Source organism: Symphalangus syndactylus, chromosome 10 (assembly GCF_028878055.3).
Source record: "Symphalangus syndactylus isolate Jambi chromosome 10, NHGRI_mSymSyn1-v2.1_pri, whole genome shotgun sequence".
Classification (NCBI taxonomy): Eukaryota; Metazoa; Chordata; class Mammalia; order Primates; family Hylobatidae; genus Symphalangus; species Symphalangus syndactylus.
The window spans coordinates 128,472,901-128,499,891 of NC_072432.2; the positions used below are offsets into that span (position 1 = coordinate 128,472,901).

General features: G+C 38.4%; 1 protein-coding gene across 7 annotated transcripts in view; it reads left to right on the plus strand.

The window, feature by feature from the left end:
- The window catches only part of UNC5D (unc-5 netrin receptor D), a 564,646-nt gene that overhangs the window by 179,770 nt on the left and 357,885 nt on the right, over positions 1–26,991 (plus strand). The window lies entirely within an intron of this gene.

Consider the following 26,991-nt stretch of genomic DNA (forward strand, 5'->3'; position numbering starts at 1 on the left):
TGTAGTTATAACACATTATCTTACCTCCATCCATCCTCAGACTGTAGCTTCCTTCTTCTAGCTTTGCTATACTTTTCTTACAGCTGCTCTTGCCTTATTTAAAAAAAAAGTCTACCTGTTGTTAGTCCAATATAGGTGTTCCAACTTTTTATTTACTAACCTCAGACTCTAGAATTAAACCCCAAAACTGGGATCTATATAATGATCCTTTCTTTTATTAAAAGGGATTTTTTTCAAAACCAAAAACTTACATAGGCCATAAGTTTAGAGGAATTTGAGGAAAATTTCTGAGGAAGTTAAGCTTCTTGAAAAATGATTCATTGTCTTATTTGTCACATTTACCACAGGCTGTGAAAAGTCTGACCTGGGCTGAGGTTTTAGAATTTACCTTTGAAGAAATTCTCTCATCAGTCACACTGGTTGTCTTATTCATTCCTAGCTTTCCTTCAACTCTTGGAGGATCAGTTTTCCAAATTATAATAAACTTAATTTCTTTTTCAGTCCCAGTAGTGAACTTGGAATTATGCACTAGGCCCTGAACAAGAAGACTCATTATTTTTCTCTATTTGTTGTCATTTAATAAGAAATATTTTCCAATGACTGTCACAATGCTTAATGGAACTCAACTAGGAGTGTGCCAAATTATCCAGGGAACTTTAAGTTACCTGTGGGTAGACCTCACCTTAGGTCTAAATCAGAATTTTGTTCAAAGAAAGGCAGGTTGGGTGGCTACATAACTATATAAAAACAAAATCATGTAGGAATTCTGCAGAGAATATTTTGCCTCTCCCAACATTATTACAGAAATTATGATAGATTTTTCTTCTAATGTTTTATAGTTTGTTTCTAAGTCTGTAATTGATCAAGACATAATTATGTGTTGATGGACTGACAAACCTCAGGATTTGGCTTTATTGTTGTCTGGATACTCAAGTCACCCCACACGAATGGGTGATTCTGATGTGATGTTAGCATTCAAAATTAAATTTCCAGACTCCCTCTGACAATGCAATCCACCTGTTGTTTATTTTCACTTCTTTTATGGGTGGAATAAGCAATAAATGTATGTCATATATTATTTAAAATCTATTCAGAGTTACACAGAGAAGAAAAAGTCTTGATCTCACTTTGTAAACAAATGGCCATTTGGTTTTACCCTGTCTCCTACACCAACCACTCTTTGGTTTCTTGAATGGTCTCCCCGATTCCCTTCCATCAAGGTAGCTCTATACTTCTCTTACACATTTACCATGGGATGCAGGAAGTGCCCTGTGACTTGCTAATGGGGAATTGTCCAGGCAGCTACTTTGAATTTCTAGTCACCAGCTGTTCCCACTACTTTCCTGACTTTTGTGTTCATTTTTGGTTATACCACTTTGAACACTAAGTATTTCCAAATATATAGCAGTTATGAAGACCATGACGTTTTCCCCTCTCTGCTCCCTATTCTCCTACTCTCAATCATGTATACGACATAAAATTTGTAATTATTTTATGGATCAGAAAAGTAAACTACAGTAGAGTAGGAAGATAACTGAGCTTGTATCTGAAAGACCTGAGTTTGATTTGTGCTGGACATTTACCTTGCAAACTGTAAAGTGCTGAGCAAAGTGAAGTTTTGTTATTGCTGCTGTTGCTGTTTGTATTAACACTTATATGATACAACATTCCAAGGTACCAAGAAGGGTCATAATTTGATTGTTTGTAACACAAGGGATAAATGTTTGAGGTGATGGATATCCCATTTACCCTAATGTGATTATTATGCATTGTATGCCTATATCAAAATATCTCATGTAGTCCATACGTCTATACATCTATATACCCACAGAAATTAAAAATTCAAAAAAAGGTGAAGCATAACCACAGGAAGACTGACTTGGTGTTGGGATGGCACCTGCTGGCTACAGTTTTTTGATTGATTGTTAACTAGAAAAGGAGAACCAGATTTCAGGAATACAAAGGAATTGTAAAAACACTCTAAAGAGACATACAGAGCCCAGCAAAAAAAAGAAAGGTTCACGTTGTACTGTACTGATTTCTTTTCTTTATACTTAAAAAATGACTAATCGAGAACACATTTAAATCTGGCATTTGGTTTAATCAGTATTTCATAAACAAGTTGATCTTTAAATGCCTGGACAATGTAAATATCAAAAAATGGTTAGTCACTTACAAGAGATAAAGTTGAGAATGGCCCTAAAAATATCTAATTGGGTAAATGTGTAAAGAAAATACAGGTGGCCTTCCTGTTTTCACTTTTGTTGTGTTTTAACAAGTGTTTGACTTTGTGATATTTCTTTTCTTATAATAAAAGTAGAATCAGGAGTAACTGTTGAGATTTTCCAACTGGAAGAGAAAAAAAAAATGTCCATGGCCTTGGTTTACTTATGATCATATTTCACATACATGTTGTGCATCAGTTGCAGACAAACTTAATCTGAAAGGAAGCCAGTAAGTATATAACAATAATTTTATTTTTAGCACCCATGATTCAACAGCAAACTCAGTTGTCATTGAGATGATACTTGGCTATTTGAGGTTTCTTTATTTATTGCAGAGAAAGAAGGGAATTCTGTTTATTTTTTATTTTTATTTTTAATTGTTGTGGGTACATAGTAGATGTACATATTTATCAAGTACATGAGATGTTTTGATACAGGCATGCAATACATATTAATCACATCATGGAGAATGGAGTATCCATCCCCTGAAGCATTTATTATTTGTGTTACAAACAATCCAACTAAAATCTTATTCTAAAAGATACAATTAAATTATTGACTGCAGTCATTCTGTCGTGCTATCAAATACTAGGTCTTATTTATCCATTTTAATTATCGTTTTTGTGCCTATTAACCATGCCTACCTCTCTCCCACCCCATCCCCACCCCACTACCCTTCTCAACTTCTGGTAGCCGTCTTTTTACTTTCTATCTCCATGAGTTTTGGGGGTTCCTTGAAATGATCCCTGTGGATGTGGGGTCTGCAATGATGAGTTTACCTCAAGAACTCATAGTCAAAGAAGGATGTGCAGACTTATTTTCCTCTCAGATTCACTGGGCAGTATGAGTTTGGGTACTTAGATTAAGCCTGGATATACATTTTAAATAGGATTGATGTGGCTAAGAAGTGGGCTGTACAGATGATTTATTTTCTCCAACAGAGCCATTTGAAAAAAGTTAGTGTGCAGAAAAGCAGTATAACATGGAATGAATCAGCCAGTACAGCACTCTATTCTTATTTTGCTTGAAGTTACAGGTCAAATATATAGATTTTTTTTTAATGACACAAGTCTAGGTGTTACACCAATAAATTTTCTCTTTTAAACATGCTAATCTCTTTTCATTTGCTTATTTATTATGACATCTTCACCTTTTTGTTATTAAATTTCCCTCTTGAAATGGAAACTGTCTCTTCATTTTAAAAGTAATTGCCAAACAGCCACCCTGGGCATGTTGTATTTCTGCTTCCATATTTCTAAGCAAATCAACAAAAGAATCATTATGCCACATACACAGCTGTAACAGTATTAAAGGCACAGTATTTGTGTCACATAGTAAATCAGTGGAGGGGAGATGATGGGACTTCTGACTCCGATTTCCAGATTTTAACTATGCTAATTTTCAACTCTGCTGAACAGTGCTTAGGTGAGCTAGTTTAAGTCAGATTGAGTCCATTCGTTTCTCAATGAATTCCATGACCTTTCCTTTTTGCAGACCCTGAGCCCCCTGCAGAGTGAGTGAGCTTTGAAAATAGAGATAGGGGATTGATTTTAAGTATATATATATTTTTACTTTATTAAAAAAAAATTCTGTCTTGTTCCTTTTTGTCTCTTACTGCCCAGGGCTCAGGTCAGTCGTGTTCAGAAACAATCTCGATTGTTTATTTTGGTAACCCCTGCCTCCCTGGGTTTGCTCACAGCAATCTCAGAGCCTCCAGGGAGCAATTGTTATCAGAGACTCAACCTGTTCCCTTGTGGATCTAGAGAGTTGCTGCCAGCATTTCATTTCACTTTAGTTCCTTCTGCGAGTGCCAAAAGCTTGCTTCATACTTGACATGTAAAGGCATTTTGAGCATATTGTTGTTAATCCAAGTGCACATTAGTGATGATTTTATAGCCCCTGTTGCAACCCTTCTTTTCTGTGTAATATAGACCCCTGTTGCAGGCTGATGGAACCAGGAAGCATCTCTGATGAATTGGACTTTAGCACTTTGCTGTTTAGTCTTCAAAATGTGTGTCAGAATGGTATTCAAGATCTGGTCTCAGTTCCTGATTGTTACATAAAAACAAGAAAAGGTGAGAATTAATTGGGAGAACCTCATTATGGAAAGTTCCACCCCATGGCCACTTCATATCTCATCAGTAATATCATGTTCTGCACAAAATTAACATGATGGAATGTTCTCACCTACGGACGTTGGTGCATTCAACTCGTTCCTCTGTCCAGTGACTTAAAGGTGTTTCAAAAATTGTTTAGTACAAATTCTTAGGAGGTTTATTTTTGAGTCAGTAAACTGTGTTCAAGTTTGGAAGGAAGAAGTGGTAGAGGTAGATATTTTAATGCTTAGGTGTTTGTGGAAACAGCCTAAGAATTCATAGGATGGTCACTCAGTTCTGCTGCTCACTTGGACCCTGAGAATTTGAACAAACTGTTCAGGTGCAATAGCAGAAACAACCAGAAATATTCCAGAAACACATATTAGCAGAGAAATTCACAGCTCTATGTGGTTCCCAAAATACAGCCCCAAGTATTACAACAAACTGGCTCATTAACACCACTTTTAAATTACTCTACTCCTTAAGTTGTATGACTGCCTTCCAGTAAGTATGATGCCAATCACATGTGGGGAATCTTTTGAATCTTTGTGACCAGCTAATTGACACAGGATTGTTTTGGTGCTGCTTCACCAGCCAGAAATCTCTGCGGCCAGTGATGCCTCTGCCCAGGCCTCACTCAGCTCCAGGCTCACCGTTGGGCTAGTTCTTCCTACTTGGCCAAGCAGGCTGCACTCAGCTCGCACTACCAGCCCAGATTCCATGCCTGCTGCAGTTCTGTGCTTAGTCCATGACTGGTCCCAGCATGCTGTGACTGTCTTCCACCCTGGATGCCAGCGTCTGGATGAGGGGGACATGGTGACACCAGAAAACTTGGAGAGTCCAGCAATCATGGAGCCCCAAAGGGTGTTGTGGCTCTTGCTTGGGGAGTCCCAAGGTCTGAGCCCCCAAGGGCTGTTACAGCTCTCTCTCCTTTCCACCACCCACAGCGCAGAGAATTGGAGGGAGGTGTGTTACAGCTCGTTCGTGTTATGGCTTGTTTCTGCCACCTGCAGTAGGGCAAACGGAGTGGGGTATGTAGTGCCCAGCAGCTTCCTCTCCTGTTGCTTGACAAGTGAGAAGGGAGGATCACAGTGTTACTGCTCCTTTTACACCCACCATTCAGCAGGCTCCAGGTTCTTGTCCTGTGTCCAAGAAGAATGAGGTTGCATGGACAATGGAGAGTGAGGAAGGCAGATAAGGGTTTATTGAATGACAGAACAGCTGTCAACACAAGAGAACACCCAAATTGAGCAACCCTCTGTGTATGTGTGTGGGGGCGGGGGGGGGGCGAAAGCAGATAGCCACAGATACGGCTGAGTCCAGGGGTTTTTATGGGCTCAGAATGGGGGAGTGCATGCTGATTGGTCCATGGGTGGGCCTGGAAAAAGCATTATTTGATTGGATAAAAGGCAATCAAAAATCAAAAAAGTTTTCAGCCTTTAAATTGTCTTTGATTTGAATGTGAGATTTCACCAGGGACCTGTGCCTGCCTACCTAGGAATTTGTCTATTATAATGAAGAATCATTTGAGCAACTATTTTTTTGTTTCTTCTTTTTTACAATAAAAGAACATGAAATTGAAGCTACAGAGCTTTTATTAATACACATATAATTTAAAGCATTCACAAATCTGGAGTATAGTTCATACATACCCTCTTGATGAGAGATTTAAGAACAAGATCTGCCTGCCTAGGAAACTTCTCATCAGAATCAATGAACACAGCGTTTTTCTCTTCCTATTTCTTTCCCCTCCACTGGTGCCTTCCTGGTGGTTCATAAAGGTGATTGCCAATGTGGTACTCTGAACTGTCTTTTGTGTGTCTTGAAGTAAGCTCTGAAAACGAAATTCAGGATAAAGTGCTTGTTACCTCTATTAATTGGAATACAATTAGTCTGAAGTCTGTGGAAGCCACAACTCAGGAACAGACTAGCAGGTGCATCTGCAAAGACACCAGTTCCCTCTAGGGAGCCAGATGTGCCTCCTACCCTCCCCTTTGTCCGTTAATAACCTATAGTTTAAGATGTGAGTGACTGGAAAAATCATATTGATGCCTTATTAATTAAATGGTGTTAATACCATGGGCTTTTTTTTTTTTCCTAGAGAGACTGTCATTTCAGTGTGTTGGAAGAAAGTATATATATTTCTCTCATGCTTTAGTATAGAAAGGGTAGGCCCAGGAGAGCTATAAAAAATCATTATTACCTAAAGTATCTGACAAGTCAAGTAGGATACAGGTCAGAAATGATGTGTGATTACTTTGTTCTGGCATTACCAGAGACTGACTTAAGTTATAGGTTGGTTGCTGCTATCATTCTTTGCAAGACTGACCCCAGGCTAAATGGTGAAGGTAGAAAGTGTCCCATTTTCATAGCTTCTATTGAATCCCTCTCCATTCCTTCCCTCCATTTAGGGACTCTTGCCACAGAGGACTACCTCTTCTGTGCCCATATCAAAGTTTGCTCTCAGGTAAGGTTATGACATTAACCTTTATCTAAATGTGCCTCAGTGGTTTACTATCTCAAGAGCACAGTAGGAGTAAGTAAGGGAGCTGTGCAATTTGGAAGCCAAACATGGCTTCTTGGTATCTCTGAAATGGCACGGGCTGAGGTACAGACTTTGTGCTAGGTAACTTGCCCCTACTTGGCAGCTGTACCTGGAGAGCCAGTGGTGCCATCTGCCTGAAGACCTCACCTAACGCCTGTATTGGGAAAGGGAGAAGAGAATTATTAGTATTGGGGAATAAACATGATTTATATAAACACAAACTAAAAGGCCATTATGTTATTAACAAACATATGCCAGATTCTTACTGAAGATATTCAGGCAATAAGTACAGTTCTTGTTTTTAGAGACTTTTAAATGTTACTTTAATCATAGGAATTGTTGGTAATTCATCCAGTTTTGTAGAAAAACTAGTTTTATAATGTAAACAATTTTTTATTGATTGCATTCTTTTATTATGAGTATGTATTTGTATAGTCATAAAATAGTTATATATCAGATATCTACACATGTATATATCATATATTTATGTAAATATGTGTATGTACTCACACAGAAAAATATAACCTTTATGAAAAAATAGGAAGAGTAAAACCAAATAACCCCACCCTTCAAGTTTAGATTACTCTTGGCTAGTCTAAACTTTTCTTTACACCATCATTTACCTTTTAAAAATAGTGAGAAATAAAACTTAAACTCAGCATATCTACTGACATATTCTACAGTGGGCTTTTCTGAATATATATTCACTGATGCTCTTCTGAAAGACACAAGATAAAAAACAAATTTGGGACAGAATTATATACCTTCTACTTTGTTCATGTCCATTAAGAGAAACTTTTTTCAACAATTGCTACATTTTGGCTTTTTAAACTCTGAAATGATGTTATGTATGTGGGAAACCATGAACCGTGTAGCCTCACGCTGGGATTGTTGCAGTGATTAGATGCCTAGAGAGCCCCATCTCACACTCTCCGAGTTGCCACCAGTTGTCACTGGTTGCAATATGGCCCCTTTCCTGCAAACTTAGGGCCTACAGTAATGGCCACAGTTGGACTGCTTATTAATGGGACTTTCTGGAAACACCAACACCGAAGAATGTGCTAATAAAAACGTGTCATGCTTAGAAAGAGGTTGGAGAAGACTGGGTTTCATTGGGAGACCATTTTCTCAGTTATTCTATGTTTTGCTGAGCCAAGTACATTTGAATCAATCCTGGCAGGAGAGAGAGTTTGACTGTTCTCTAAAGGGACAATATTCTTTCATTGTCAGTGAATGTCTCAAAACTTAGCTGTCATACCTAGTAGGAGACCACTCATTGGATTCAATCACTAATAAGCAGGAGAATTGCCTCTGCAATACAAAATGACAAAAGATGTCTTGCAATCGATGCTAAAATTCCATTTCTCTACAAATTTCAATATCTATGCACACAGATAATTATTTTTTCATGTGACCAAAACCAATGCTGATTTTGTTTACATGAAAATTTGGACATGGTTTGGCATCACTTGAAATCATAGTAATGGAGAAAAGGACTATTATCGTTTATTGAATACCTACTATGTGCCAGGTAGTAGGGAAATAATTCCATTTAATTTACAAAACAACCATGTGAGGTATGTGGTATTTTCTCCCTTTTGGAAAAAGGGGATGGAAAAATGTGAACATAATCTGTCCTCAAAGCCCATGCTCCCCCTAGTCTATGTGTAGTTATAGTAACTAAAGTGGCCACATGGGCAGATGTTTTATTGGAGGCTCTCAAGTGCCCCACAGATGAAGAAACAAAGCCTCCACAAGTTTCAGTGACTTGCCTCAGGGTATGCAGTTACTATGTGAAGAGCAGTTGCTGGAATCCAGGTTTTGTACTTGTCCTCCAGTACTGACCCCCACCAAGTGAAAATGACCCTTTTACTTTTGAGAAGCAGCTGCAGTGCAACTTAACCTGTGGTTTAGTGGTCAATTTTATGACATGTGCATGGAGAACGGTTCTTATGGTGTTCTTCTCTCCATTCTTGGTGAGGAGAGAACAGAGAACGTGGTTGTTTTGAGCAGGACTCCTCCTTGTGAGTGAGACTTACTCACCCACTACATTAGTCCCTGTCACCACACGTGCCCTTGAGAGTCTTCACAGACGAGCTCAGGGGCCAGGTTCTGACCTACAGATGCTGTGCTCACTGCAGCTCCAGCATTGTTCATGACATCTTCCCTCTCTGAAATGTCTTCCTCCTTCCTGCCAGGTCAGCTGCTCCTACCTCAGGTTATAATAGATTGTCTCTTATACACATAAGCCCTGGTCTTTCCCCTGATGAAACTATTTTGAGGTTAGAAACCATATAGCTAATTTTATTTTTCTCAGTTGATTTGTAGACACTTGTGCATAGAAATATCCTCCGATTTTCAATGTTTGGGTGTAATAAACAGGAAAATGGCAAAAACTTGAACTAATACTATTTTGGCAAGTACTGCTTGATTGTTAAATTTGTTATGACAGTTTTTAACAAGTGTCATGTTTTGGAGATAAAGCAATTGGAAACTATCTCCGAAGAATGGAAAAGTAGGGGCAGTATTATTTCTACAGAAGTATGAAGAATGACTGCCCTTAAATTGAAACTAAAAGGTTTGAAATGAAGCTGAAGTGACTTAAGAAATAATATGAGTAAAGAGTTTATAAACTGGAAGATGTTAATAAGGAGGACTTTCTTTTTTTTTTTTTTTTTTGAGACAGATTCTCACTCTTCCCCCCAGGCAGGAGTTCAGTGTTACAGTCATAGTTCACTGGAACTACAGGCATGTGCCACTAAGTCTGGCTAATTAAAAAAAAAAAGTTTTTGTAGAGATGGGGTCTTGCTATGTTGCCCCAGCTGGTCTGGGACTACTGGCTTCAAGCCATCCTCCCACCTTGGCTTCCCAAAGTGCTGGGATTATATACATGAGCCACTGCACCCAGCCAGGAGTACTTAATTCTGGGGGAGTCTGAGGGATTTTCTTCTGCTGAGTTGTTGTATGGGTAATGAGACAACGTATGGGAAAGAAAATTAGAAAGTATATAGAAAGGTAAGAGATGATTTATATGACAGCTATGAGCCACATATATACTTTTAAATGTTTTAGTTATCACATTAATAAAAAGGAATGAGAAATTAATTTTCATATTTAACATATATGCAAAATTTCATTTCACCATGCAATCAATATTTTACATTCTCTCGTTAGTAGTAGTCTTGGAAACCCCGTGTGTATTTTACACTTACAATAAATCTCAGTTTGGACTAGTCTCATTTCAAGTGCTCAGTCACCCATGTGGCTGGTGCCTACTGTATTGACAAGGCAGATCCAGGCTGTCAGTCTGGGAATGAGCTAAGAAGTGTGCGTTTCTTGTGTGAGCTACAGAATCTTCTACAAAGCTTTAAAAAACACGATTCCCTAGACTCCATTCCTAGAGGTTCTGGCTTGGTAAATCTGGGTGGGAGGCTTTCACATCTGTGTTTATGAAGCTCTTCAGGTGATCTGGAGGTGACTCTGAAATTCAGCTCCACACTCGTCTCTATAGTGTGGGCTTAGGACTCATGCCCCTGCAACCTGGGAAGGAGCATCAGGAAATCTGGGGGCCTTCTCTTATTCTCACCTTCTCCAATTCAAGCTGCTCTGCTCTTCAGGAGGTAACTCAGTATGTAACGTATTTATAGAAATGAGGAATTGGCACTTTAGAAGTTGACACCTAGGTGGTGTGTTCTACAGGGCTGCTGACTTGTTTTCTCCATTTAAGCTGTGGTTGTGGGATAGTGATGGGGATGTTTGTTAGAATGTGGGTGATCATGTACTGGGTTGAAATTGTTCCCCTTCCTCTGTCCATATGTTCTCATTGTTCAATTCCCATGTGGGGCTGGGGGAGTGGGGAGGGACAGCATTAGGAGATATACCTAATGTTAAATGACGAGTTAATGGGTGCAGCACACCAACATGGCACATGTATACATATGTAACAAACCTGCACATTGTGCACATGGACCCTAAAACTTAAAGTATAATAAAAATAAAAATAAAAAAGAAATTGTTGCTCCTCTTCTCACAAAGGTGAATGTTAGGGAATTTATCTTTACCTTTGGTTTTTTGCCTCGCCCAAATGCACGTTACTTATAAAAACTCGGCGTAGAAACCAAGTCAGTAAAAAGGCAGAGATCTGGGAAGTTTCCACTTCAGTCCCTGGCTAAAGACATTCTTCTCTTAGCTATGCTTTCAGCTTCTTAGAGCTTCTGTTTATCCAGTCACAAAATGTGGTAAATGCTGATGTGTACACTCTCCGAGACCCCCCGGTTAAAACACTGCTGTGCTCGGTATACTGTGTCACCTTAGGATTATGGTAAGCCCCGCAGCATGCCTGTGAGTTAAGTGTTTATAGAAATGTGAACAAAGCCGTACTTTAGAAGGTCAAACTGACTTGCTCAAGGACAATGCGTTTCTCAAGGGCCCTGATTCTCCTCCCTCAGAACCAATTGTTTTTCTCCTATTCATGTCTCTGTCATCCTCTGGCACCTTTTCTGCCAGTTCTACCCTGCTCTGCCCTTCAGAGGGAATATATTGGCAGGCTTTGAATTTGTGAGGGTTTGTTTTCTGGTTAAGTAACAATGACCTCTCTTCTTTTTAATTGGACATATCATAATTGCACATATTTATAGGATACATAGTTATGTTTTGATACATATAATATATAGTGATCAGACTGGAGTTTAACCATTTCAGGGTCAGAAGAAACCTAAAAACCATCTGGTTTAGGCACTAACATGATTTTTGAACATCCTTTTTAGTAGCCTGACACGTAACCCTCCATGTAACGCCATGAACGACAGAAATTTAACCAATACCTAAGGCAGCCCATTTCATGTTTAAACACTAATTTTCTCCTTTATTGTAACCAAAAGGCGTATTCCTGTAAATTCTACCCTTTGAAACTACATAGGATACCTAGACATAAGAACTTTTCAAGTGTATGACAATAAGAGGTGGATTCTTCCCACCGCCATCAAAATATTCCACTGCCTTTTCTTCCTTAGGCTGAGTAATTGAGTTCTTTCAACTGTTCCTCATAAAACATGGTTCTAAGTAGCCTTACTGTCCTTTGAATGGAATTCATAGACTATTCCTTAAATATACTACTTTAAATATAATTTGATCAGTGCAGATTCATAACAAAATTAGAGAATTAGGGAAAATAAAGAGGTAAAAAAAAAACCTGTAAAAGTTTTCTCCTCTCTTCTGAATAATCTTGGCATTTGTAATTTCAAAAATAATCATCATGACACCTTTTGTGTTATGAAGATGAAACCAAGTCAGAGGAAAGTAGGTATCTTTGCTCTGCTAAACATACTGTTCTAGTATCACACTAGGAGAGTTATTTTGAGGTTAACTTAATGTAATCAGTAAAATATCCTGCAGTTGTTTTATGGAGATATCCTTTCATATTTCTTAAAGGCATCTATCTTTTATTTGTACAGTTACCAGCCTTAAAACTATTAAAAAGGTGATATTTTTAACTTCAGAGTTTTGTTGCACCCACATGCCCCTTTTCAATGTTAGAAATTAAACAGCAGGGAGATTTAGGCTGAATGTTCCAGGACCATTATTGTTAGCTAGACCTCTGAGATGCATTCAGCTTTGCAGAGCTAACAGTATTTAATCTACGTCATTGCTTGGACTCTAGAGTGGTCACCCAGTGGAAGGCATTCATTTAGCAAATTAAAAGCACAGTGAGTAAAAGCCAAGGTATTATTTAAGCACATTTATTGACTCCCATTCTTCTACTATTTACCGAATTTCTTGGTGATGGAAGATGATGAACGAGTTGATTTTTGCAATCACTTGGCTCTACTAAAGGTAAAATACATCTTCCTTGATTTATTCCCCTTTATTGACCAAACAGCTTTTAGCAGAAGTGGAGAATATTCAGCTCTAGCTCGACATAATGTGTAGAATTCGGGGTTCCCCGCACCTACCACTTTGAATTATTCTGTTAGGTCTGACAGGTGGAATTTCCTAATAAGGAGATGCTGACATGCTTGGTATTCAAGGCCGGCTTTCACCTCTGCTCACATAATTTCCTCCTTTCTCTTCTTCTACTGAATATTCACATGCACATAGGTGAGTAGACACACATGTGCATGGACAGGTGAGTGCTGGTCCTCACAAACCCACCTGGGGCTACATTGGGTGGCATCTTGCTAGATGGGAAAACAGAACAACGAGTCCCAGGATTTTCAGACTGCCATTGTATGAAATTGTACTTATTGAATTGCTTTTATTATCAGTGAATTCCCCATGTGTTTTAGCAGGATGGATGCCAAACATAGTTAGGTAGCTTTGTCCATCATCAGGCCTGAGAGACAAAGGGATTGTCACTGTTTTTTGAAGAATGAGTAGGGATTTTAGATATAGATGATGAAACATTGATAAAGTAGGAAGAAGTTGTTTATCACAGACTATTTCAGTTTGGATCTTTCCTGTTCTGTGATCCTGATAGGAGTCTCCTGTAATCCCTGTCCTTTCATATATTAATATACTGATCAGACTAGAATAATTTATCCTTGGTTCTCTTTAACAATTTTGTCCTCACTCAAAATCCTCAATGTGAAATCAGTATGATCAAAAGAAAGTTTACTCTGGAAAGCTCATTATAAATTACAAGCTTCTGGGATATATTTCTTTCCTGCTGATAAAACTGTAAGCCACTGTATCAGGGCAGTGCGTGTAAAAACTCAATGATGCAGTAGGAATGATGACTGTATCATAGGGGCCTGGTTTACAAACACTTTTCAATAACAGTCTTTTGGCTTGAAAGAAATATTTTGTGGAAGCTCAATATTTGATAAAGATAAAGGAAGTGCTGCCCAGACTGAACTGTAGATGGATAGTTAGAGTCTCAAAGTTAAGACCAAGGTTAAGAACCTTGCTCAGGTAGCTTTTCCCACATTCGTGGAAACGAATCTGACACCCAAGGGTATGTCAGGTCATGTTTTTAACTCTACTTTCTCTTTTTGAGACAAAGTCTCACTCTGTCACCCAGGCTGGACTGCACAGTGGCGCCATCTCAGCTCAAGGCAACCTCCACTTCCGAGGGCTTAAGCAATCCTCCTACTTCAGTTTTCTAAGCAGCTGGGATTACAGGTGCATGCCACCATGCCTGGCTAATTTTTTTTTTCTTTTTGAGACAGGGTTTCACCATGTTGCCCATGCTGGTCTCAAACTCCTGGGCTCTTACGATCCTCCTGCCTCAGCCTCCCAAAGTGCTGGGATTATAGGTGTGAGCCACTGCCCCCCCGGCCAACTTTACTTTCTTGCAGAATAAATGGATTGTGTTCCTCCTTGGCTCTCTTCTGCCCCACAGAAGACACACTTTTCTCCTGTGCAGCATAAGAACCCTATGCTGATGTTTGGCAGCTGTGATACACATGCACACCCTCATTTCCCCATAAACTTTTGTTAGATATCCATGTTTCATGATGGGTACCTGAGATTATGAAGCTGGTGTTGAAACCTTGACCAGCAAGGACTTACCCATCAGGGTTTTCTAACATCACTTAACTGAAGCCAAACCAAAAGAAAAAAAATAAGTCTGTGGTAGTGACAGCTCAGATATGAAAACACCACCAACCAACCATCCCTCACTGAAGAGAGAGTGACTACCTTCCTGATCATTTTCACTATTTGTGAAAGGCTTTACTGACTTTAAATAAACAGAAGACAATCATTGAAAAATAAGTAGACAGTTCACAAATCTAATATGTTAATTGATTCGTCATTGAGAGAATGGGAGATGTGGCTAAGCTGGAGTAAATCCATCTCTTAAAAGCCTTTGCCCCAGTTTGCTGGTTAAATGGAAAATATGGTAGCTACATCCATGAAAGTGAGATCTGCTTCCTATTTTATGCCTCATTTACATTGTATAGAACACATCATGGTTAATTGTCGGCATGAAAATGGACTATTTTTCAAAAGCTGCAATAATCTTCGTTTTATCCCTTTCTTCTTTGATAATGAAGAACTGAGGAGTCGTGTGGGTTAGTCTCTTTAAGAAGTCAGGAAGTGTTGTGCTAGAGATTCTGAGCTATAGGTTTTTCATAGAGGCAGCAACGAAATGAGATTGTGAATTAACTAGATTTTCTCCATGAAACCTGTTTTTTTTTTTTTTTTTCTCTTTTTCCTATATGGGCATTTCAGTGAATAGTCAGACCACCACTAACTCTCTGTTTTCTCCATATTTGCGACTTGTATGGGTTTGTTCAGCTCAAATTGTTACTTACAGGTCATTCTTAAGATTTTAGATACTGATGTCAGAGCATAAGTATACAAATTTGTATTTTATTATATCATCATTAATATCATTATTTAGCCATTAAGGATAAAAATATTACTAGAGGAAATGAGTTATTTAAGCTTTCTCTACAAGGTATAAAATAACACTTTTTTTCCGTTTTATCAATCTTATAACAGTGCAATTTGTGCATGATAAACTACATCAATTTAAAGAGTATCCTTTGAGGTTTCATTCAGCCACATTCAAGATAGAGAACATGTCCATCACCTCTAAAAGTTTCTTAGGATCTTTTGTCATTTCCTCCTACCCTAGTCCCCAGCCCATGATGACCACTGATCTTTTTTTGTTACTGTAGAGCCGAACATTTTGTTTTCATTTGCCCCAAAACCATTTTCTCGAATTTCAAGACTGTTTTCGCATTTGACAATTATATTTCTTTCTGTATCCTTAGTAGTTCTATAGATTTTTACTAATGTGATATTGTGAAATATATATTTGGTCTTTGTCCCAGTGTTATGAATTACAACTGCTAATATCCTTGGAATCCCCAGGGTGATGTCTTTGTGTGCTAATAAGTTGAGCTGGAGGGCTGGCAGCTCCTAAACAGCTCCAGGATGGTGACTGGTCACTAAAAAGAACATGGCTTGACTAGAGGATTGGGACTTTCAGCCTCCTCAACCTCCAAGGGGGAGAGAGGAGCTGAAGGTTATGTTGATCACCAGTGGCCAGTGGTTTAATCAATCATATTTACTTAAAGCTTCCATAAAACCCAAAATTACTGGGTTCAGAGAGCTTCCAGATAGCCAAACGTCTGGATGTTTCTGGAGGCTGGCACGCCCTGAGAGCGCATGGAAGCTCCACACCCTGTTCCCATGCGTTGCCCTGTGCATCTCTTTATCTGTACCCTTTGTAGTATCCTTTATAATAAACTGGTAAACGTAAGTGTTTCCGTGAGTTCTGTGAGCTGCTCTAGCATATCAATTAAACCCAAGAAGGGGGTCACTAGAAACTCTACAGTTGATCAGAAGCACAAATGAAACAACCTAGGGATTGCGATTGGCATAGGAAGTGGTGGGCAGTCTTATGGGACTGAGCCATTACCTTGGGGGATCTGATGCTATCTCCAGGTAGATAGTGTTGGAATTGAGTTGAATTAGAGGACACCCAGCTGGTGTCCTCTGTAGAACTGATTGCTCACTTGGTGGGCAGGGGGAAAAGCCTCCACATATATATGGTCACAGAAATATGCTGTGTTGTGTGAGAACAGGGGAAAAACATTTTTGCTACTGAGAACAAATAACCTCTATCAGCTTTGTTCTTCCCAGAGGTTTAAGATCTACCTCAAAGCCCAGAGTAAGAGGGCAGAGTGACAGATGATGGAAGAAGCACCTTGGTGACAAATACTAAATCACACACACATGCATGCATGCACAAACACACCACTTAAGTGCTGTCATACAATGTTGAACATTGTGATGGACACATGGCATGAAAAAGTTTGAGAGAGTATATTATTACTATTAATTATCTCTGTGATCTTGGGCCAGTCATTTAACTTCCTCAGTTATCTGTATACTTGAATTTTAAATGATGGTAAATAATTATTTGTTAACCAATTGTTATACACTGTTAATAAGATAAGCCAGGAATCTTTATTGACATCTGCTTCAGTTTCCATTGTCAAAAATGGGCAAATACTTGTTTAAATATTTCCCTGTGAAAGACCATAAGTGTAAAAAGGGTAGTTATCATAATGGTTAGTGAAGTTCATTTGAGGATGTCCATGACTCAGTTATTCATTCAGTTTATTACTCATCTGAACATCACCACCTGCACTGGTCATTTTGAAGAATGCATAATTTTACATGGAATTTATGCTTAATCTTGTATTATTTAATTTATGCTTATCATGTGCCTAGAATAAGAAATTAGGAACATAAAGGTTATAACTTAAACATTTATTTCAAGATGATCCTTACCATTATTTTCAAGGCTCCTTAAGTAAACAAAAAAGAATGTTTCTAGGACTTCAAAAAACCAATGCTAGAAAGAAAAATGCGGTTATATTCCATCTGGCTTTTCATTGAGGAAAGTATAAAAACTCTGCAAGTACAATAGGTTATTTATGGAGAAGAGCTTGAAAATAATACCCTAACACTTATTTTATTTAGAATTAAAACACAAATATTATATATACCAACATATATTTTATGAACAAAATACAACAATTTTTTTTTTATTATACTTTAGGGTTTTAGGGTACATGTGCACAATGTGCAGGTTTGTTACATATGTATCCATGTGCCATGTTGATTTCCTGCACCCATTAACTCGTCATTTAGCATTAGGTATATCTCCTAATGCTGTCCCTCCCCCCTCCCCCCACCCCACAACAGTCCCCAGAGTGTGATGTTCCCCTTCCTGTGTCCATGAGTTCTCATTGTTCAATTCCCACCTATGAGTGAGAACATGCAGTGTTTGGTTTTTTGTCCTTGCGAGACAGTTTACTGAGAATGATGTTTTCCAGTTTCATCCATGTCCCTACAAAGGACACGAACTCATCATTTTTTATGGCTGCATAGTATTCCATGGTGTATATGTGCCACATTTTCTTAATCCAGTCTATCGTTGTTGGACATTTGGGTTGGTTCCAACTCTTTGCTATTGTGAATAGTGCCGCAATAAACATACGTGTGCATGTGTCTTTATAGCAGCATGATTTATAGTCCTTTGGGTATATACCCAGTAATGGGATGGCTGGGTCAAATGGTATTTCTAGTTCGAGATCCCTGAGGAATCGCCACACTGACTTCCACAATGGTTGAACTAGTTTACAGTCCCACCAACAGTGTAAAAGTGTTCCTATTTCTCCACATCCTCTCCAGCACCTGTTGTTTCCTGATGTTTTAATGATGGCCATTCTAACTGGTGTGAGATGGTATCTCACTGTGGTTTTGATTTGCATTTCTCTGATGGCCAGTGATGATGAGCATTTCTTCATGTGTTTTTTGGCTGCATAAATGTCTTCTTTTGAGAAGTGTCTGTTCATGTCCTCTGCCCACTTTTTGATGGGGTTGTTTGTTTTTTTCTTGTAAATTTGTTTGAGTTCATGGTAGATTCTGGATATTAGCCCTTTGTCAGATGAGTAGGTTGCAAAAATTTTCTCCCATTCTGTAGGTTGCCTGTTCACTCTGATGGTAGTTTCTTTTGCTGTGCAGAAGCTCTTTAGTTTAATTAGATCCCATTTGTCGATTTTGGCTTTTGTTGCCATTGCTTTTGGTGTTTTAGACATGAAGTCCTTGCCCACGCCTATGTCCTGAATGGTATTGCCTAGGTTTTCTTGTAGGATTTTAATGGTTTTAGGTCTAACATATAAGTCTTTAATCCATCTTGAATTAATATTTGTATAAGTTGTAAGGAAGGGATCCAGTTTCAGCTTTCTACATATGGCTAGCCAGTTTTCCCAGCACCATTTATTAAATAGGGAATCCTTTCCCCATTTCTTGTTTTTGTCAGGTTTCTCAAAGATCAGATAGTTGTAGATATGCGGCATCATTTCTGAGGGCTCTGTTCTGTTCCATTGATCTATGTCTCTGTTGTGGTACCAGTACCATGCTGTTTTGGTTACTGTAGCCTTGTAGTATAGTTTGAAGTCAGGTAGCCTGATGCCTCCAGCTTTGTTCTTTTGGCTTAGGATTGACTTGGCAATGCAGGCTCTTTTTTGGTTCCATATGAACTTTAAAGTAGTTTTTTCCAATTCTGTGAAGAAAGTCATTGGTAGCTTGATGGGGATGGCATTGAATCTATAAATTACCTTGGGCAGTATGGCCATTTTCACGATACTGATTCTTCCAACCCATGAGCATGGAATGTTCTTCTATTTGTTTGTATCCTCTTTTATTTCATTGAGCAGTGGTTTGTAGTTCTCCTTGAAGAGGTCCTTCACATCCCTTGTAAGTTGTATTCCTAGGTATTTGATTCTCTTTGAAGCAATTGTAAATGGGAGTTCACTCATGATTTGGCTCTCTGTTTGTCTGTTATTGGTGTACAAGAATGCTTGTGATTTTTGTACATTAATTTTATATCCTGAGACTTTGCTGAAGTTGCTAATCAGCTTAAGGAGATTTTGGGCTGAGACAATGGGGTTTTCTAGATATACAATCATGTCATCTGCAAACAGGGACAATTTGACCTCCTCTTTTCCTAATTGAATACCCTTTATTTCCTTCTCCTGCCTGATTGCTCTGGCCAGAACTTCCAGCACTATGTTGAATAGGAGCAGTGAGAGAGGGCATCCCTGTCTTGTGCCAGTTTTCAAAGGGAATGCTTCCAGTTTTTGCCCATTCAGTATGATATTGGCTGTGGGTTTGTCATAGATAGCTCTTATTATTTTGAGATACGTCCCATCAATACCTAATTTATTGAGAGTTTTTAGCATGAAGGGTTGTTGAATTTTGTCAAAGGCCTTTTCTGCATCTATTGAGATAATCATGTGGTTTTTGTCTTTAGTTCTGTTTATATGCTGGATTACATTTATTGATTTGCGTATGTTGAACCAGCCTTGCATCCCAGGGATGAAGCCCACTTGATCATGGTGGATAAGCTTTTTGATGTGCTGCCGGATTCGGTTTGCCAGTATTTTATTGAGGATTTTTGCATCAATGTTCATCAAGGATATTGGTCTGAAATTCTCTTTTTTTGGTTATGTCTCTGCCAGGTTTTGGTATCAGGACGATGCTGGCTTCGTAAAATGTGTTAGGGAGGATTCCCTCTTTTTCTGTCAACTGGAATAGTTTCAGAAGGAATGGTACCAGTTCCTCCTTGTACCTCTGGTAGAATTCAGCTGTGAATCCATCAGGTCCTGGACTCTTTTTGGTTGGTAAGCTATTGATTATTGCCACAATTTCAGAACCTGTTATTGGTCTATTCAGAGATTCAACTTCTTCCTGGTTTAGTCTTGGGAGGGTGTATCTGTCGAGGAATTTATCCATTTCTTCTAGATTTTCTAGTTTATTTGCATAGAGGTGTTTGTAGTATTCTCTGATGGTAGATTGTATTTCTGTGGGATCGATGGTGATATCCCCTTTTTCGTTTTTTATTGCACCTATTTGATTCTTCTCTCTTTTCTTCTTTATTAGTCTTGCTAGTGGTCCATCAATTTTGTTGATCTTTTCAAAAAACCAGCTCCTGGATTCATTAATTTTTTGAAGGGTTTTTTGTGTCTCTATTTCCTTCAGTTCTGCTCTGATTTTAGTTATTTCTAGCCTTCTGCTAGCTTTTGAATGTGTTTGCTCTTGCTTTTCTAGTTCTTTTAATTGTGATGTTAAGGTGTCAATTTTGGATCTTTCCTGCTTTCTCTTGTGGGCATTTAGTGCTATAAATTTCCCTCTACACACTGCTTTGAACGTGTCCCAGAGATTCTGGTATGTTGTGTCTTTGTTCTCGTTGGTTTCAAAGAACATCTTTATTTCTGCCTTCATTTCATTATGTACCCAATAGTCATTCAGGAGCAGGTTGTTCAGTTTCCATGTAGTTGAGCGGTTTTGACTGAGTTTCTTAATCCTGAGTTCTAGTTTGATTGCACTGTGGTCTGAGAGACAGTTTGTTATAATTTCTGTTCTTTTACATTTGCTGAGGAGAGCTTTACTTCCAACTATGTGGTCAATTTTGGAATAGGTGTGGTGTGGTGCTGAAAAAAATGTATATTATGCTGACTTGGGGTGGAGAGTTCTGTAGATGTCTATTAGGTCCACTTTGTGTAGAGCTGAGTTCAATTCCTGGATATCCTTGTTAACTTTCTGTCTCATTGATCTGTCTAATGTTGACAATGGGGTGTTAAAATCTCCCATTATTATTGTGTGGGAGTTTAAGTCCCTTCGTAGGTCACTGAGGACTTGCTTTATGAATCTGGGTGCTCCTGTGTTGGGTGCATATATATTTAGGATAGTTAGCTCTTCTTGTTGAATTGATCCCTTTACCATTATGTAATGGCCTTCTTTGTCTCTTTTGATTTTTGTTGGTTGAAAGTCTATTTTATCAGAGACTAGGATTGCAACCCCTGCCTTTTTTTGTTTTCCAGTTGCTTGATAGATCTTCCTCCATCCCTTTATTTTGAGTCTATGTGTGTCTCTGCACGTGAGATGGGTTTCCTGAATACAGCACACTGATGGGTCCTGACTCCTTATCCAGTTTGCCAGTCTGTGTCTTTTGATTGGAGCATTTAGCCCATTTACATTTAACGTGAATATTGTTATGTGTGAATCTGATCCTGTCATTATGATGTTAGCTGGTTATTTTGCTCGTTAGTTGCTATAGTTTCTTCCTAGCCTCAATGGTCTTTACAATTTGGCATGTTTTTGCAGTGGCTGGTACCGGTTGTTCCTTTCCATGTTTAGTACTTCCTTCAGGAGCTCTTTTAGGGCAGGCCTGGTGGTGACAAAATCACTCAGTGTTTGCTTGTCTGTAAAGTATTTTATTTCTCCTTCACTTATGAAGCTTAGTTTGGCGGGATAGGAAATTCTGGGTTGAAAATTCTTTTCTTTAAAAATGTTGAATATCGGCCCCCACTCTCTTCTGGCTTGTAGAGTTTCTGCTGAGAGATCAGCTGTTAGTCTGATGGGCTTCCCTTTGTGGGTAACCCGACCTTTCTCTCTGGCTGCCCTTAACATTTTTTCCTTCATTTCAACTTTGGTGAATCTGACAATTATGTGTCTTGGAGTTGCTCTTCTCGAGGAGTATCTTTGTGGCGTTCTCTGTATTTCCTGAATCTGAATGCTGGCCTGCCTTGCTAGATTGGGGAAGTTCTCCTGGATAATATCTTGCAGAGTGTTTTCCAACTTGGTTCCATTCTCCCCATCATTTTCAGGTACACCAATCAGACGTAGGTTTGGTCTTTTCACATAGTCCCAAATTTCTTGGAGGCTTTGTTCATTTCTTTTTATTCTTTTTTCTCTAAACTTCCCTTCTCTCTTCATTTCATTCATTTCATCTTCCATCAGCGATACCGTTTCTTCCAGTTGATCGCATCTGCTACTGAGGCTTCTGCAATCTTCGCATAGTTCTCGAAACTTGGCTTTCAGCTCCATCAGCTCCTTTAAGCCCTTCTCTCCATTGGTTATTCTAGTTATCCATTCTTCTAATTTTTTTTCAAAGTTTTTAACTTCTTTGCTATTGTTTTGAATTTCCTCTCATAGCTCAGAGTAGTTTGATCGTCTGAAGCCTTCTTCTCTCAAGTCATCAAAGTCATCCTCCATCCAGCTTTGTTCCATTGCTGGTGAGGAGCTGCGTTCCTTTGGAGGAGGAGAGGTGCTCTGTTTTTTGGAGTTTCCAGTTTTTTTTGCTCTGTTTTTTCCCCATCTTTGTGGTTTTATCTACTTTTTGTCTTTGATGATGGTGATGTACAGATGGGTTTTTGGTGTGGATGTCCTTTCTGTTTGTTAGTTTTCCTTCTACCAGACAGGACCCTCAGCTGCAGGTCTGTTGGAGTTTACTAGAGGTCCACTCCAGACCCTGTTTGGCTGGGTGTCAGCAGCGGTGGCTGCAGAACAGCGGATTTTCGTGAGACCACAAAGTCAGCTGTCTGATAGTTCCTCTGAAAGTTTTGTCTCAGATGAGTACCCGGTTGAATGAGGTGTCAGTCTGTCCCTACTGGGGGGGTGCCTCCCAGTTAGGCTGCTCAGGGGTGAGGGACCCACTTTAGGAGGCAGTCTGTCAGTTCTCAGATCTCCAGCTTGCGTGCTGGGAGAACCACTACTCTCTTCAAAGCTGTCAGTCAGACAGGGACATTTAAGTCTGTGGAGGTTCTTGCTGAGTTTTTGTTTGTCTGTGCCCTGCCCCCAGAGGTGGAGCCTACAGAGGCAGGCAGGCCTCCTTGAGCTGTGGTGGGCTCCACCCATTTCGAGCTTCCTGGCTGCTTTGTTTACCTAAGCAAGCCTGGGCAATGGCGGGCGCCCCTCCCCCAGCCTCGCTGCCGCCTTGCAGCTTGATCTCAGACTGCTGTGCTAGCAATCAGGGAGACTCCGTGGGCATAGGACCCTCAGAGCCAGGTGCGGGACACAGTCTCCTAGTGTGCCGTTTTCCAGGCCCGTTGGAAAAGCGCAGTATTAGGATGGGACTGACCCGATATTCCAGGTGCCGTCTGTTTCCCCTTTCTTTGACTAGGAAAGGGAACTCCCTGACCCCTTGCGCTTCCCGAGTGAGGCAATGCCTCGCCCTGCTTCGGCTCGCGCACAGTGTGCTTCACCGACTGTCCTGTACCCACTGTTAGGCACTCCCTAGTGAGATGAAACCAGTACCTCAAGCAGAAATGCAGAAATCACCCGTCTTCTGTGTCGCTGGGGCTGGGAGCTGGAGACTGGAGCTGTTCCTATTCGGCCATCTTGGCTCCACCAACATCAACCCAAAATACAATTTTAAACGTCAGATAATGAAATTAGTTTGGTATTATTTTTGATATCACAGTACATAGTTTTCAGTCTATATTTTGATAATGTGTGTTTGCTTTCCAAACCTAATATAGTGTAAAATTTAAAAGCAATTTATGAATTGTGATTTAACTCAAATAATAGTAATAATAAATTATTCTTGAAATAAGCAGAATGAGCCATTTGTTAAACGGCAGAAAGTAAACAATTTTCTTCATAAGTTACAGCTAACTTTAAATAGAGTATTCAAATGAATTTTATGACATAATCCTTAAAAGCATATTGATTTTAATTTAAATTTCTTAAGTCACAAAGGAATGATTAAGAGCATGGCCTCTGGAGTCAGTATACCTGGGTTGGAATTCTGGATCTATAATATACTAGCTGTGTGACCTTAGGTAAGTTATTTAATCTCAGTTTATTTATCTATACAATAGGGAAAGTAAAGCCACTTATATCATAATATTATCGTGAGGATCAAACAACTTTAGCTGGGGAAAATATTTAAAATAGCATTTGACACATATAAAAACCTCTGTTATTGTCGTTGTTATTATTACCCCATCCTGAAATAGTTTTTTAATTCTCACAGTTTTAATGAGACAACATTATTATGACATAGTTTTATAAATCAGAAAATTATGGGAAGTACTCAATTGGAAGATGTTTAATTTTCTTTTTCTTGTTTTACAAAGTACCTCTTCCCAGGCTGGTTTGAGGTGCTGTCCAGGGTCCTGAAAAGCCCCACACCCACTTCACTCGTAACAACAAACTTTATCCACTTCACTCTTACCAATAAGCTTTATAGTAAATATTTTAACTCCAACCAGAATCGCTTGTGTTAGAACAACTTGGGGTTAGCTCATAATTCTATGCAACTAATGTTTTATGCTTGGTAGTGGAAAAGCAAGAGGAAAATGTTTCATGGTGGAATGAGATGGAAAAACGGGTCCCTCATCAGTTAAATAATAAACCATCTTACTTGCACGGATATAATATTTGTGTGCTTTTCATCTTTGCATGAGAATAAACGTTTCAGTTTCCCAACTCAATTCACCAAATAGCTGGCTGTCCTGCCTGAGTACTTTGATCTGTTATCACTTTCGAGGCCAAGGCAGCTTTGTCTGGTGCCAAGTACGATTAATTTCCTTGAAATTCTTATAAAGAGCATTTCATTCTGTTACACAGGTGAATAGCCATGAACAAATACAAAATATATTTACTGATTAACTGTGAAATTTGGGGAGGTGAGGATCATGTCGTAAACATAATTATATCCTTAATAACTAAAAAGTGTTGGCACTTAATTTTTTTATGAATTTGAATTCAATACTTAACTGATTTCTGATGTTCAGTGTGAAAGCTAACACATTTATTTTCATTGACTATCTTTGCATGAAGACTTGGATGATTAATTTCTATTAGTATGCCAAATCTGTCTAAAAAGAACAAGAATCAAATTGTAGTTGGATGACCTAATGAAATTATGAGGTCTCAAGAGGAGATAGATCTACCTGGCACTTAGAAATACCTTGGAATCTCTTTCATCTCAAAATGTTTATGTCCTTGGTCCATTTGTTAAGAATGTAATATTGAGTCTCAAATCATTTAAAATGTTCTTTTTCTGACTTTCTAAAATTTCCTTCTTCCTTTATGATAGCATATGAGAGGAAAAACTAACAGATTCACTAAGGAAAGAAATGTAACTTACACGAGTTTACATGTATTAATTTCTATCTACTCCCCCCTACAGAAAAACATAATAATAAAAATTTACTCAATTTGCTTATGAAAAGACTCCTTTTAAAAATAGTTGCTTATTTTATTACACTAGAATATGAACATAAATGAATATTCATGAATGCTAAATTTACATTTAATTCTTTTATCTTTTTAATTGGTTTATAAACCATCAGTACTCAAAGGCCATAAGAATAAAGAAAATACTATTGGCCACACATGGCGGCGCATGCCTGTAATCCTAGCTGCTTGGGAGGCTGAGGCAGGAGAATCGCTTGAACCTGGGAGGCAGAGGTTGCAGTGAGCTGGGATTGCACTACTGCACTCCAGCCTAGCAACAGAGTGAGACTCCATCTCAAACAAACAAACAAACAAAAGCTATATTCTAATTTATACCAGTGGAACTTTATTAATTAAATTATGATCTTTATCAATTACCTTTCCTGACTTCTACTCTATTTTGTGACATAGGCTTGCAGTGTATTCTATGATTCTCACCTTATTTATACAATAATTTATTTTAAAACTAGCTTTTTTTAGATATTAAAAAGTCAGAATATGTAACAATGATAAGTATACTTGGTATGCTTTAGTGCTTGGTATAAAGCACTAAAATCTGTTGATTTAGGAAAGTACGAATTTTAAGTTTAATTGAAAAACCTGGTGAATTTATGAAGTCTTGGCTCAGAATTGACAGTAAATTAAATCTACTCAATTTCATGTGGATTTTATGTATTAGCTCATGTATAAAATTGAAATATGGAAATAACTTGTGGTAACATTTTAATGAAAATATAGCAGGTTCCACTAATGAGAGTCAATGATTCCATTTTAGATTTTAAAAATATCAATTGTCGTCTTAGAGTTGCTCCAAAGTGAGAATATTTTTATTTGGTGGGGAAGTATTGGAAATTAAAGGAAGTAATTTTAATTTCTTTATTTTAAGTAATAACTAAGTAACAGAAACAATCTGTTTTTAAACTTCTCACCTGGAAATGTACAATATTTGCTTTCAGACTTTTTACACACTATTGCCTTTTTTGGTAAGAAATTATTCCTCAGAATAATTTAAAGTTATCTTTTCTTCTTCCACTTCAACTTTCTCTCCTCTTTCATAAATAATTGTCATTCTCTTATTATAAATCAAGATACAAATCTCGTAACACCAATAGTTCCACAATTTAATTAGAAGTGGTTTTCATGTACCATTCATTAGGAGGCATATATTTTTCATGATATACCAAAATTTAAAAGCAAGTTAGGAGCATGAAAACTTACATGATAGTTCTTTGCTAGGTCAAATTGCATTAAAAGCAAACAAAAAGTGTACAGTTTATGTAGTAAGCATACAATATTTTCTCTGGTAAATGCTAGACCTAAAGCAATGATGTGGTCAGTCATGAATGAAAAGATATAAACCAGTCCTTGGTCTGCTATTCAAATTGTATGTGGTGTGTGTGTGTCTATGTGTGAGTTTTATTCTGGCCATATCTTCATCTGGGCACTTAATGAATCCTTCTACATTAACTGGTGCTGAACCTAAAAAAAAGTTAATGATCTTAAACTTGGAAAGACTGTGGAGTATGGTTTTTTCTGAAGAGGGTTCACTGATCATTTGGAATTTTTTAAATCTTTTTTGTTTTTTATGTGGGGGTTTATCAAAATTACTGTATCTATTTTATATATAACTACC